The sequence below is a fragment of the Carassius auratus genome, chromosome 36 (genome assembly GCF_003368295.1).
Source record: "Carassius auratus strain Wakin chromosome 36, ASM336829v1, whole genome shotgun sequence".
NCBI classification, from domain to species: domain Eukaryota; kingdom Metazoa; phylum Chordata; class Actinopteri; order Cypriniformes; family Cyprinidae; genus Carassius; species Carassius auratus.
The window spans coordinates 4,452,656-4,467,968 of record NC_039278.1 but is presented as its reverse complement, the minus strand read 5'-3'; the positions used below and the strand labels follow the sequence as shown (position 1 = coordinate 4,467,968).

General features: G+C 36.4%; 1 protein-coding gene across 1 annotated transcript in view; it reads right to left on the bottom strand.

The window, feature by feature from the left end:
* Window positions 1–8,247, bottom strand: part of LOC113055009 (F-box-like/WD repeat-containing protein TBL1XR1) — a 59,736-nt gene extending 51,489 nt beyond the window's left edge. Inside the window, exon 1 of the mRNA XM_026220924.1 lies at window positions 7,962–8,247. The gene's annotated coding sequence lies outside the window, so the exon portion shown is untranslated. The remainder of the gene's footprint in view (window positions 1–7,961) is intronic.
* Window positions 8,248–15,313: the final 7,066 nt, after the last annotated feature.

Genomic DNA, 15,313 nt, shown 5'->3' with positions numbered 1-15,313 from the left:
ATACTATTCTGTGTTATTGCTGAGCTCCTCGAAAGGCATAAAACATTATAAAGCACCAAAACATTTTCATGAACATATTTCAAGTGTTGTGAAGCTCAATAGTTACATAGTTCAATGTGAGGTACAGATTAATATTGAAGTCATTAAATTCAGTTCACATAAACTCTTCTCTCCACTGCAGCTATCGGTCATCCTCCATTCAGTGTTCAGACTGTGTGGGGCGTTCGTTACTACAGTCAAAACAATGAAACTCTCTTCAAGAGCGCACAGTAACTGAGGTTTAAAACCTTTGTACTAATGATGTCTGGCTCGCGAACGAATCGTTTAATATAACCGGTTCTTCTTAGTGAACCGATTGAACCAGTTCACCAAATAGGACTGAATCGCTTGAAACTGTTCGCGTCTCCAGTAAGTATTAATCCACAATTAATTACTTTTTTTAAGGTGGCCAATACTCTCTCTGAGTTGAAATAAACCAATATCACGGAGTAATTCATTTACTTAAACAGTACACTGTCTGAACTGTAGTGAAGAAAGAACTGAAGATGAACACAAGCAGAGCAGCTTTCTATGTGGACTCGGAGGGCTGTGCAGCCTGCGCACTGTGACTCTGTGTTGTTTCAAGCTCATCATTCTGCGCATAGGATACGCATAAGCGCTCTGTTGCGCTCTATATTGGCGCCTTCAGTATTATAATATTTTCTGCGAAATTAAAGATTATTAATAGTCTTTCTTGTTCTGTCCTATCTATGATATGTTGCTGCCTTTATATCTGTGATTTATTTTATTTTTTTACTTTATAATTGATTGTTTTTTTGTTTGTTTTTTTTTAGGCCATATCGCCCAGCCCTAGTTGTCATACACTCTTAAAAATAAAGGTGCTTCACGATGCCCTTTTTGTCAAAATGGCGTTATAAAGAACCTTTAACATCTTCACATTTCACAAAAGGTTCTTTAATGTGAAAGAAGGTTCTTCAGATTATAAAAAGATCAGAAAGAGTTGGTTCTTTAAAGTGCCTTTGACTGAATGCTTCTGTGAAGAACCTTTTAATCACCTTTATTTTAAGGGTTTATGTCTTTTATATTTTTTTAGCCTGTTTTAATTAGTAAAATGCAGTTTTATAGGAGTTCAATCATGTAGACAACTGGATAAGCAAAAAATATTCAAATGCAATAACGCAAAAATATAGCAAAATACTACTCTTTATAGTTATTTTTCTAGCTGACTGATGAGCTTATTAACACCGAATGGTTATTGAGGCGAATATTACATTGCAATGTTTACAAGCTTTACATGTTTTCTGCAGTTTGAAACTGTTGTACTATAGGCTCTCTCATAAAATAGCCCACCTTTTGATGTTAATTCCTGTTCATTATGTACTCTAGTAGTAAAGAAAAAGGTATGATAGTAGAGCTGAAACAACGAATCGATTAAATTGATTAAAATCGATTATTAAAATAGTTATTAAAGAGTTTATTTGACAAAAAAAAAAAGATGACTGTCTAATGAATGTCAAAATAAGTGTATCGCCGTCAAAAACCGCAACACGTGCACCACACCAACAGTGAGAGAAATGAGAGAAAGCTCCCGCCAATTGCTGCGTCCCACGCTAGCCTCTTCATACGCGTCGCCGCAGCAAGCGGTGGAACCGAGGCTGCACCAGCGCAACAGTCGGGGTGGACGTTACCACAAAAGCCTAATGACAGCATACTTCAGCTTTGTACACCGAAACATGAACTGGGACAAATCTTTCACCCTCCAGTACTAGCAGCGAACTATATTAATGCAAACATTAGTGGCATACCCTAATGCTAGTATTCCCTGTCATTCAGGATTTGTTCAGAGATGAAGACTGCCACCTAGCAGTCGGGAAATAAACTCAAAACAAAACAACTGCCATAAATCTTGTATGATTTTATTTTTTTTTATATCGATATACTGTTTTTGAGAATCGACACCTAATATTCACAAATTGCCACCAATGTCACATAAGATGAACTGTACGTTTCCTCTGCCTTTTAACATTTCCTTCATTCTCAAAACAACATGTGCCCGGCCTTTATACTAGGAAGAGCACTTGGGACTGCTTGTTGAACTTGACCTTCAGGTCACACACAACAAAAGTATGCAACCGCGTAGGTGGGGGGAGGAGCACTACAAAGGTTTCATTAGTCTGTCAGAGAGCAGGAAGAGACAAATGAACAGCTAAAGCACGGGTCAGACATACAACCATCCCCCAAACACCACCACAGCTGAGCACATGAACAACCAGTCAGCAAATTTCAGCTCTTGCTTGTGTGTATAACCTTTAATCTGGGAAATGAAACCAACATGACGATGATGATTTATGACTGCCTCACGGATCTGTCTGAAAAATGGTAAACACACATTAAAATATGTGCATGTTGCATAACTGTTATCGGCCAAAAAATGCGATATCGAGTCATGCTTAAAGGTCCCCTGAAGTGCCTTGAAACAAGCAGCGTTACTCTATGTGGTGACGTAATTTAAACTGAAACAGGAAGAGAGGGCATATCGAGCAGCCCCGTCCTCTTTTTAAAGTAGCCAATAGCATTTTGATTATATCTGCTCGGGCCAGAGCTGTTGAGCTTGGTAAAGCCGCATTTGACCATCACAGTCTGATAGATTACCCCCTAGATTCAGTATGAAACTCTTAGTAAAACAAAATAGTGGTCATAATCAAGCAGAGACTGTGTAGTTGTAAAGGTTTTTAATAAATGCCGACTGGCAAATATGATTTGCTCAATGCAATCGCGTCTCTGGACCGGAGCCAAAGTCCAGATGTGTGCCGCGGTTCACGTGAAACAACATGAAACCAGACCTCTTTTGCACTAAGCAAAATTTTTGCATATTTTGCATATATACACTGTCTGAATCGTTCCCTATCACCTACACTGTGCACTATGAGGCATATACTGTACAGGAAATATTACACTGAACAAGTGACTGTGTTTCAGCATCTATAGTTATAGTGCAGGAGGCGGGCGCTTCGGATTCTGGAGAGTATTTAATCGGTGAGAATATTTTAAGTGAAGGTGAAGTATGATGTGACGTCAAATATTTAATTGAGCCATTTTGGCAGAAGTTATGAACTGCAAGCTTTGAATGAACATTCTATTTAAATATGAATCCTGCATCTTCTGCGTGTCTGTGTTAATGAATGGAGCAGAAGCGCGACTTCCTTAGTATCTTCTAAATGCCAATTTTGTCACTGTTTTGGAGCACACTGCATTATAGATAACCTTAAGACTAACATATTGATGCTAGAACCCAAAAATGTTTTATTGAATTCATGGGGACTTTAATAAACATCATAAAAAAGTACCACACTGCCCGAATGAGTAATAAGGAGGTAGAACAGATACTCAATTTATGATGAAATAATCTGAAAAAGGGACGTTATGAGAATATGAGTGACCTGTGTTACTTGTTGGCAAAGAAAAGGGGAAGCAGCTTTCTGAAAGTTTACTTCCACTTACGTTCATATCACAGATTATCACAGTTTCACAGAATCGGAGGCAACACAGACAAAAAGTAAACAGCCAGAGGTCAACCAACATAATGAAACAAGATTCATTACTGTAGATCAAATTCTAGTTCAGTAAAGCCACATCAGAAAGCCCATGGCTGCTTTTCTTAGGGCCCTATGATTTCCACAATGTGGACAGAATTGCAGAATCCAGTCAAAAAAACTGAATTCAAAGTTTAACACGGAATGTCATGGAATGTCAAATTTTGAATTAATTAATCAAAAGTAGGTCATTAAACGTAAACATTAAATTGCGATATTGACTAGTATTTGTTAGGCCTGTTGCGACAGTCGACAAATCAATTAATAGCACGATAAAAAAAATGAGCTTGATAATTTTTTTGGCTACAACAATTTATTTTTTACATTTTTATTAAAAAATTTTTTTACATGTTATGATGTGGAGTTAGTCTGGAGCGCAGCCTGTGGACAGCCCGCGGTAGAAAACACCCTCTCCGATGGCACAGATGTCCCAGGAATAAAGAGATAACGTCTCGCTAGAGTGACCAGCTTTGGGATGTGCCTTTCATTTGCTTGTGGATGTTTGCGTCGCAAGTGATACAGCATTGCAGGTTCACACACATGCAACTTTCATCTCTCTCTCTCTCTCTGATTAAAATAAATTGTATATTTAATGAATACAAATATAAGCGATCTTACCGCACTGAATCTCTGTGTCTGATGTAAAGCAGGCAGAATGCTAACGAGCCTTAACTGATGAAAATGACCATAATTTGAACAACGGAAGAATTATCGTCTTGTGAAATACAACTATTCAAAAACTCTGCAGAGTTTATATGTGAACGCTGCACCTGATGTTCATAAACTTTAATAACTGGTAGGCCTAAGTGTTTTTTCTTTTGCCTTGTGAACTGCCCGAGCCCTAATGATTATGTTTCTTTACATGTATTTACTGACCATTGCAGCGGTAAATTCCCTCAGGTGCGTGATTTCACATAGAGCAGCTGCTACTACACAGAGCCGTTGTTAACTGAGAAGATGCGCAAATAAACGCTGAAAAATGAACGTGGATTTGCGCAGCTTCAAACCTAAGGTTTGGGCTTCAGTTTAAAGCCTGTGCAGACCTCTAACTAGCATCACCGATTGCATAAATAATAACTGTGTCCAAACAGGTTTCCCAAACTTTTCACCCCACCCCAGTCACCAGGGTGTAGATTTAGTCGAATATGAGAGTGATTTACACGCAATGTAGAGGGTTGCTGATAGTTCCACCCAAAACTTAAACTATGCATTTGCTTATTTTTTCTCTTGTAAATCATCTTTAAGTACCTTGAAAAGCATTCAATAAATATTATTATTTTGCAATTTGGACTGTCGAAGCCTTTCACTATATAATAAATACAGCCATATATGTCATTAATTAAATTGATACTTTAGATTGTATTCCTCCTCAACCTGAATATAGTCCTCCACACTGTGCTGTGCTACGTGTTATGCTTTCACAAACCTGCAAAACTATGTATAACAGCACATTTATGCTCGCTGATGAATCACTCACAGAGGGAAGCTGACCATGGTGAAGTCAAACACACCAGAGACCATCCTGCACATCTAAAACGGGATTGCCTCTTCCTCCCCCCCCCCCCCCAAACACACACACAGATCCACAACATGACATCCAGACAGACGAGGTGCCGAAAAAGCCTTCATCAGATTAGGTGTCAAATTCCACATAAGCCACACTTAATTTAAAGTTGATGCCATACTTTGTACATTAAAATACTTCTTTCTATACAAGTTTCATATTCTTATTAAAAGAACACTATTCGATAGCTTAAGTTTCTGTTTGTCCAAACAAAGAGAGACAGGGCTAATATTCAGAAACCTGTTTGGAAACAGTCATTTTTGGAACTAGTTAACTAGTTAATGGGTAATCCAAACATCCAGTTGATTAATTGACCATAGGAAACTGCTAAAATAATAAGCCGGTTTTAGGTTATAGCTGGATGGGGCACAAAAAACAATGGAGCAGAATGCATGGATGCATACCAACCACAAAATAACAGGTAAAAAAAAAAAAAAAAAAAAAACTATCCACTACCAAATAGCAGGTCAAATTCCCTGTGTGCATGTAATAACTGAATGATAATGTGCATGTAAACAACTGAATTTTGTTCATCATTCCAAAAATTGTTTACATTCTACAGTATGCAACTTAATTTTAGCGCAAAAACCGAAACCAAAGGGTGCAAGGCATCCAGTGTCTATGAGACCGGAGGAGGGGAGCCCCATTCACTTTGTTATTTTAGCTGTACAAAATCAGTCCATTATGTTACTAAATATTACAAATTGGTATTTATCATTATTTTAATTTACAGTAAACGTAAACATGCTGATTTGTGACTCAATTTTACTGTCCACTCGCTGTTGTTCTTCTAGTTATTTACATATAGCAGCTAATGAATCAGAAGTCTTGCAAAATTGACAGAAAATAGTTTACTAACATGCTGAAAAATAAGATGGATACTGATACAGTAGTGTGCTGTAAAATGTTACTTCAAACACAGCATGTGATTGACGACCCTGATAGCAGGCCACCAACCATATAAGCCACCAATCGTTCAAGAAACAGACCTGAGAGTCATTTTAACTTCACTTGAACTCGATTCCATGTTAACTAACCAGACTGGCAACACTACGGTGTTTCCCTGAACAAATGCATGTACACAGCAAAGAAATAAACAATGCCACAATGAGTTTGTTTACTAGTTGTCCTTCATGTTTGATGCTAGTACAGAGTAAAAAAAAAAAAAAAAAAAAAAAGAAGTTATTACTGTTGCTTTACCTGGACAAATAAAAACCCAATTTGCATACTGCATTGAATTGCATGACTTGCCAACAGTTACAGCAACAGTGTTCCTCAATGACCTTGCAGAAAATAACACAGGCCTTGTTCAAGAAAGCACAGACCATAGCAGGCATTTTCAAGCTCACTACACCATCTGCCCATCTCATCTCAACCTTGAGGCTCAAGAGAAACAGGGTCAACAACACGGCATCGCAACAGAGCACAGACACAAACGTCACGTTTCAACACATCGGCTGGCCCACTGCGATTCAGCTCGGTGAAGGAAAGGAAGGGAGGAAAAAAAGAGGGAAAAGGCGCAATAGATCTGTCTGTCCCATCCCCCACATCTTGCTTCAATCCACTCTCAGGCACGAGTTACATAACCGTGCCACTCTTCCACTTGAGAGACGCAGATTTCAGACAAAGACTGAGAGACTCAAATCATCCACTTACAGAATCAGAGATAGACTATATGTGTAATTAAAAAAAAACCTTTATTGGTATTTTTACAGTTTATAATTATATTCCTAATTTTCGAGGGGGTTTGTGTAAAATGAGCTGGGTTAACCTAACCCCAATAGTAAATGACTCCAATGCTTGGTGATCTAAATAGGTTACATGTGATGTGAGCCATTACAATGGGAGTTTCCCAACACACATGGCCTCCAGATCACACACACACTAGAGCTCCCCACCCCCACACTATGATCAAATATCACACACACACACTCATCTTATACAGAACAGCATTTTACAGTAAAAAAATACAACTGCACTCTTTAAGTGACTCAAAAATAATAATAAAAAAACATAAGCTTTTGTAATTTGTAATAATATGATTTGACAGTGATAGTGTATATAATCAGTGTGCACACTAAGAAATATCTCTTTACATGTAAATAATTATAAATTCATGATCCTGTCATTCAACACACACTGTTTATCCAAACACAGAGTGGGGGAGGGGAACTCAACATCCAGAGTTAGTGCACAACACTGTCATGTGTTTTTACTGATCATGTACAGTCTTATTATAAACATGTATTATAGTTCACACAATGCTCAGGTTATGTCACATTCACTTACATAAAGAACAAAAGACTGTAACTCACAAATAAACACCAGTGTTTTCAAGAGGGCCATCATTTAAACAGAATAAATGAAGAGTATTTATGTGAGAAAATCAACTTGAGTAGGCTGTATGATGCCTATTATAATAAACGTAAAAAATAAACGGCCTAATATTAAATATCAAACCTAGTATTAAATTATATTAAAACATACCAATAATTACAATAACATCAGATGTAAAGAGATCAATTTAATGTATTATTGACTTTAAAACGGTTTTTTAATTACGTTTTGCATAAACTACCAAACAATCTGAAGAGCTGCTGCATTTACGCGCGCGCACACACACACAGACACACACACACATACACACTGCTGCCCATCCCCCACCCAGTCAGATCCTCCAAAAGAAATGCTCTCACCAAATTATATATCGCTGTATGTTATTATTAAAAACACAGAGAGGTACATAAAAGCACATATGCTGCTATGTTATCGATAAAACGGGAAAAAATTAGGAAAACACTCACTTTTATACCCGGATGAACGCAAGGACTGCCTTTCACTGCTTGTGTGGAATTTCCACCTCCTCGACTATTTTGTCAAATAGTACTCAAACAAAGCGTTATAAAGCTGCTTTGAGGCGGCAGATCGTCAGATAAATTCCCAAACAAGAGTCCGGTCCCGTTCGCATCGGCGTGGAGCGGAATAAAGCCGTTTAAAAATAGATTTAAGAGCGATTGAGGTACATTGTGGAGCTGTTTGCTAGTGGAGAAAGAGCCAAACGGTTCAGGAGCAGCCAACGGCTTCAGACACTCAAACACTGGAGAGGTGACCTTCCAGGCAAAAATGGGGGAGGCCTGGGCGGTTGTCTCTGCAGCTTTGTTGAAACTGAAGGATGAATATCGCAATAACGTGCCTGTTCCTTCCATCTACCTCGGCATTTTACCCTAAACTGCGGCAGAGGAGTATAATTTAGCCGAGTATTATCCCTCCCACAAACTACGGGACTGTTTATGGCATACAACTGGAGAGATTAGTGTATTATAAAAATGCATCAAAAAAGATTCTACTAATATTCTGATAGGTTAAGTTATCTCTTGAGATCTTTTATGGTCATAAATGTCGTTATTGGTATTTATTGAAAGAAGCACTACAGTGATACATGTAATTATTTATATTTTGACAAAGATACTATATATTATTGGTATTTTGTGTTCTTGGTTTTCCATATAATATTTTACTTAAATATATTAGCATTTTATTCCACCTTGTCCCATTTTGTTAGTCATAATTACAATGACTATTTAATTCCTTTGTTCTGATGTATTTGTTGGAATTATAGATTAAATTAAGTTAAATTACATTTCAAGTTAACAATTTCCTCTTAACGTGTTATTAGTATTATTATTATTATGTAATAACACTTTCAGTTGATGAACTATATATATATACAATGGGATATCAACATGTTCTTAATTTTTTTTTTTTTTTTTTTTTTTTTTTTGTAATTATCTGTACTCTCCATACAATATTATGTCTGGAGTCTGCCCTTATGTGCAACTTTGGTAATGAATTCATGATAATTTAGCATGTGAAGGCAGGATTATGGTGTGCTCAAGTCATGTCAGAATTACCGTAATTATCTGTTCTTGAAATTTTCCTTGTCACCAAACTTATAATTACATGACAATGTAAAATGGCAACAGTTGTTTGGTATCTCAACACATAGTTTTGTTTGCTATTACAGCCACTTTTTGATTCTAAAACATGTTTCACAAACATTTAGAGGTGAACTAACAAATTAATGTAATGATTAAATATTTTGCTGCCACCAGCAACAAAGCCACACATGGATCCATTTTGGCGTTATGAGAGTTGCCATAGTAACAAATCATTTCTGAGTCTGAGGACATGAACAGCTCTGAGTAGAATCTCATAATTACAGTAATTCAAGACATGAACGCAGCATGACTCCTTGGTTATGTGATATATGGGGTAGGGCAGGGGTACAGTTGCCTCCGAAATAAATGCTGTATGTCATGATTAGATAATTATTTGATTAATCACATAACCAGATGTAAAATGAATTTGGTTGCCATAGCAATCATGCTGGCCATGTTTGAATAATGCTGTCTTCACTGGCAGTAAACAGAGGAGGGCTTCAAGGCAAGCCAGGCATGTGTGTGGCTTCTGCAGTTAATGGAAAGAATCAAAATAGAAATCAGTTTCTTACATCTTAAATGTAACTTTTAGTCATTAAATATTTCATTGGCTATAACTAAAACTCATTTGAAGTTGTTGTAGATCATTAGACATGCTCTGGAAGCCTGTCTGAACTTTTATGCAAACAAGCTATCAGGCAAAAAGGCTATTTCAAACACAGCAATTTTGTTCTTTTTCCCTGCTGACACTCATTTCTTACTCTCTTTCTGTGCGTTACACAATCACAGTGTTCAGGGTGAAGGGTTTGTGTCTGTTTGGCTGTAATCTTATCAGACCTTGAAGTGTGCAATAGCTTTGAACAGGTCTCTCCTCCTACCTTCTCTTGTCCTTTCGTTTTTTCCCCTTTTCTGCATCAAAACAATAAATAAATAAATAGGTTATTTACATAAATTTTCAAATAAAAATGTAGATATGTTGCCATTAAAATATATTAATACAGTAGCATGAGTTAAAACATTTTTATATATTTAAAAATATTGATTTTCCCCGCATCACTAATAAATACCCAACACATTCATCTATCCATCCATCCATCCATCCATCCATCCATCCATCCATCCATCTATCCATTTTGTGCTTCAACTCAGTTTAGTTGTTTGTTAATTTTAATTGTTTGTTAATTTGTATATTTATTCCTCAATCAAAACTTTTTTAATCAATAAACACTTATAATTAAATAATACATAAATTAAATAATACATAGCAAAACATAGCAAAGTAATAATACAGTATGGCAGGAAAATTTATTAAATTAACTGTAATTTCACAGTAAATAAAAAAGCAACAGTATAAATAAGGGCAAAACAATAATGCCAAAATTACACAGTAAAACCAACAGTATAAATAATACCAAAACAAAACACGATAATTAAGTGTTCCAAAAAAGAATTTAAATTCCTTGTCGTTTTACAATAAATTCAAAGACCAACATTATAAATAATACTGAAACAATAAATACTAAAATACTTCCAAAACCTCAGAATCAATTTAAAAACCAACAGAATGAATAATACTAAAGCAACAAAAACAAAATAATTTAGTATTACAAAAAAAGCAAGTCAGTGATATTAACTGTAAATACAGATTTGGAGAAAAACATAAATTCTAAAGAACAACATACATATTCGGCATCATAGAAATGAATGAGTCAATCATGGATCCAGCTGTGGAGCTGCAGACAACAAGATGGAGACTTGGACTCTCTCCAGTGGCTGAGGTTTCAACGTCTGCGCTAACAAACAAAGCTGCATCCGAAGCCTTGAAAACAAGAGCAGGGCAGCCATCTGGTCCTCCCTCACAAGGGACACACATATATTTCAACAGATTCAGGAGGAGAGAAAGACAGGGTGGCTGGATCAACCACGACTGTTCAGAGCATAGCACAAAATAATTGGGGAAGAAATAGTACTTTATATGGCTCGAATCAACCTGCTGAAACAAACAATGAAGAACAAAACATTATTTTATACTAGATAAATAAATAAAAGAAAAAAATAGTGAAAAGGTTGATTTTAAAATACTGAAAGGTGAAGTATAAACATTTTATGACAGGCATAACGTAAACTCAAAACACGTAAACACATTAAAATGAAAGCACATGCTGGGAATTAGATGGCATGTGCTGTTATTTTGAGAATTATGGTTCATTATCATGGAGTCAACAAACCAACAAAGATGAGATTAAGAAAAACTCTCTAGCAGTTCTCTAGCACAATGACCACTTCGGTAGGATTTAAAAGACAATTTGCTTTTAATGAAACTAATGCATAGAAAATTACAGAATGAAATGTTTATATAGACCCTAATTCAGTGGTATTGGACTGGCTTTGCTTCAGGATCCAGACTTAATAGTGGACAAATGGTGATTCATGCCAAACTGATTTTATTGCACATAAGTAAACAGAGATGTCTAAATAAGGTTATTTTTTAACATCTAAACTGCATGAGATCCAACAATTTCTAAAATTATTAAGATCTCAAATTTTAAATGTGAAACCTTTAGTGTCTAAAGGAATTGTGGTGCCATGCTCTCTGCAGCCAACAATCCACCACACAAAACACACTGTGGTCATCGCAAACAATGTTTATCCTCATTGAAAACCCATGTTTACTTGGTCTAGGCCACATTTTACTTAGTTTGAGTAAATTAGTTCATGGTTTTCAAGGATTCTACACAGACTGTCTGACTTATTTGACTGGTTTCTGATAGTAAATAAAAAAATTGTGCCAAAATATAGTTTGATGACATTAAAAGGGTCATGTGACGTTGCTAAAAAGAACATTATGTTGTGTATTTGGTGTAATGCAATGTTTTTATGCAGTTAAAGGTTAGGTACATTATTGTTGTTCCTCTATGCCTCGTCTTCTGAAACGCGTTGATTTTTAAAAAAAATTAATCGGTCTGAAAAGTGAGTTGTACACTGATTGGCCAGCTATCCAGTGCATTGTGATTGGCTAAATACCTCAAACGTGTGATGGAAATGTTACGCCCCTTACCATACTGTGATGTCCCGGTACGATGAGACAAAACCAATCAAACCCCATTACAAATGAGTATTTTGATGCATCCAGCTGGGATATAATTAACGATTATAATGACTTATACTGTCTTTTTACGTGTTGCATTGCTTAATGTGCAGCGTAAACATAAAACCATGCCTGCGTATGCTCTCAGCAGCCTTTGTGCACAGAAGGCCAAACAAAGTAGTTTCGCTTTCACACTGAAACACAGCGCCTCCATGACATGGCAGCAGCGGCAGAAATAATACTACAGCAAGAATAAAACTTACGCTTCTTTCTTTGTGTGAACATGTGGGTGGTGTTATGCAAATCTTCCCACACAGTGACAAAGACGTGTGGGGGCGTGTTTAAACGATAATATAACATAATATTAATTCATAATCACTATTATATACATACACTTACCTAAATATATTAAGCAAATATTCAGGTATTGCAATTAATTCATGTATAAACATAATGAAACTTTATTTATATCAATAATACAATTTCATATTTAATTTATACATTCCCTATCATTGTTATTTTCACACATGCTTTTACTGCAATAGTCTCTTCAGTATTTTCCCTTCAAAATGGCAGTTATACAAATACTGCATCATAAAAATAAATAAGTAATAAAAATAAGAAATCCATACTCACATGTCCCATTTCCGGGATTTATCACATTAATATTACAGCAATAATTACACCCCAATCAGCCCTAAGTTCCTCATAATTGCTGGTGTGTGTGTGTAAAATGTTACAGAGGACTATTAGCTGAGGTGTATGAATATTTCTGTGTGTGTGTGTGTGTGTGTGTGTTGGGGGCTGGGCACAAATGTCAAATCTTCCCCACCCCTTCCCTCCTGTTATTTACACTTAGGAAGAACAGCGGTTTTGGCAGACACAGAAACGTATTTCCTGTTTAAAAACCTTGCATAATTCTCCACTTTTCATATCCCTTTTCCCCTCTACTTTCTTTAAAATCGCCCTCAGAGTTCAAACCATGCATCAAATAGGACGGCCATATTTCTATTCTATTTCTAGGGCGAGGGCACAGTAAACTAGAGAAATGCAGCACAGCTACAGTTAGAGATGATTGTCTGGGGCTGTGAGACTCTGCAGAATCCCACCCATCCCCCACTCTGGCTTGTCAACTCATTTTTGCCTGGCTGGGCATTGCCTGCAATAGATTCCACCCCACCCCCTCCGCTCTGCTCAGTCATTCAGACTTGGAAAGTCAATAACAAGCTGACATCATCATCGGTTTGTATATTCCTCTTGGTGCTCTCAGACCAGCTATCTACTAAAAACAGATCACCTTTGTTTAAGGAACAGGTACGAGTAAAAAAAGTGAGAAGAAACAGGAAAAGCGTGAAGCTTTTGTTTCAGCGAGCTGTTTGTGGACTTACTTCCTGACCTTCACAGTTTATATGTGGTATAATTTTGACTGGGATTGGGCTGCAAGATCAGCTACTTTATAGCGACCATAATTTGCAGATAAAAATGTTAGTACATTTTCTCAACTCCCATGTGACTTGCAGCTTAGTTTTGGACGCAAATGCATGCAACTGTAACATCGACCGTGGAGTTTCCCAAAAAGTGCACTGCATCACTTTGAAATATGATACAAATAAAGTAACCGTACACATCGATAAACAATGTTTCTGTGATATATTCTTGGCTTAAACTAGCGTTATCATGGCCACAGGAAATATTTGTGTCATAACCGAGCAAGATTATCACTGACCTACTTTTATGATCGTGGACAGAATTGAACCGGCAAGCTTGTTTATGTAATTCTGTTCACTAAAAGCAAAGACAGCTGGGATGAAATCGCCAGGAAACAAGCCTAGTCTACTCATTAGAGAGAAATTATTTTGCCTTGACCTCTTTTTTATTATATATATATATATATATATATATATATATATATATATATATATATATATATATATATTTACATTTTCACGGCCTATAACCGCAGTCTGGATGGGGGAGGGGAGTGACTGTAAGCATATGTTACTGCAAGACATGTCAACAAAACAGCAGAATTTTCCCTTATGGTCTATATTGTCTACTGTACAGTAGTACCGAAGATGGTAAAACATAGTGTTTAATTTATGTTTTCAATCTTTATATTCTTTTTATTGAATTGAGTTCATGGTTTTATTACACAACAGTTACTTCTAGTTTACAAATTGGATTGGCAGAGCAAATAGCATATTGATGTCCATATTCGTTACAGTAAACGTGCATGATACTATGTGTGTGTTGAACAGAACTAGGTCTGATGAGATTTTCAGAGGGTAATACAAATGGGTCATGAAGAGTACATCCTGAAAACAGTTTGTTTACGATTACGTGATCCTGCATGGTATGCTCTTGTGAGTCATTTTGAAAACTGGGGTAATTTATTTGAGTTAAGTTGCTGGTATTTAAACCCAGCTGGGGAAAAAATATCTGAAGACTTATTATTTTGTATTCTTTCATTGTATCATTTAGTAAGGTCAAATTAAATTGATGAAATGTGACAGTAAAGGCATTTATCATGCCCCTCCCCCATCCCAATTTTATTAATCAAAGAATCCAAAAACATTGATAATAACAATAAATGTAAATACTATTTATTCTGAAACGCCCTGAAATAGTAAAAGTATCCTGGATTCCACAAAAATATTAAGTAGCAAACTGTCTTTAACATCGATAATAAGAAGAAATGTTTCTTGAGCAGCCAATCAGCATATTAGAATGATTTCTGAAGGATCGGGTGACACTGAAGAAAGGAGTAATGATGCTGAAAATTCAGCTTTACCAAAAATTGCATTTTAAAAGATGATTCACTTCACATGTAATTAGGACCGGGCAATAATTCAATATCAATATGTATCGTGATATACTTTTCTCAATATTGGCGATATGATTTTTTAACATATCTCTGAAGAGAACCGACTGTCTTCAGAAAAGTTTCCATGACATGTTGATTTTATCTGATAAAGTAGTATTCATGAGTGGAGTTGCTTTGATTACAGCCCTTACCAGCGAAACCGCTGAATCTGCTGCCCTCACAGCGCCTCCTGCAGGCAGACAATCAGTTTGCATGTTCAATAATAAATCCGTCTCCAGCAACATGTTTTTGGTTGTTGCTAAATTT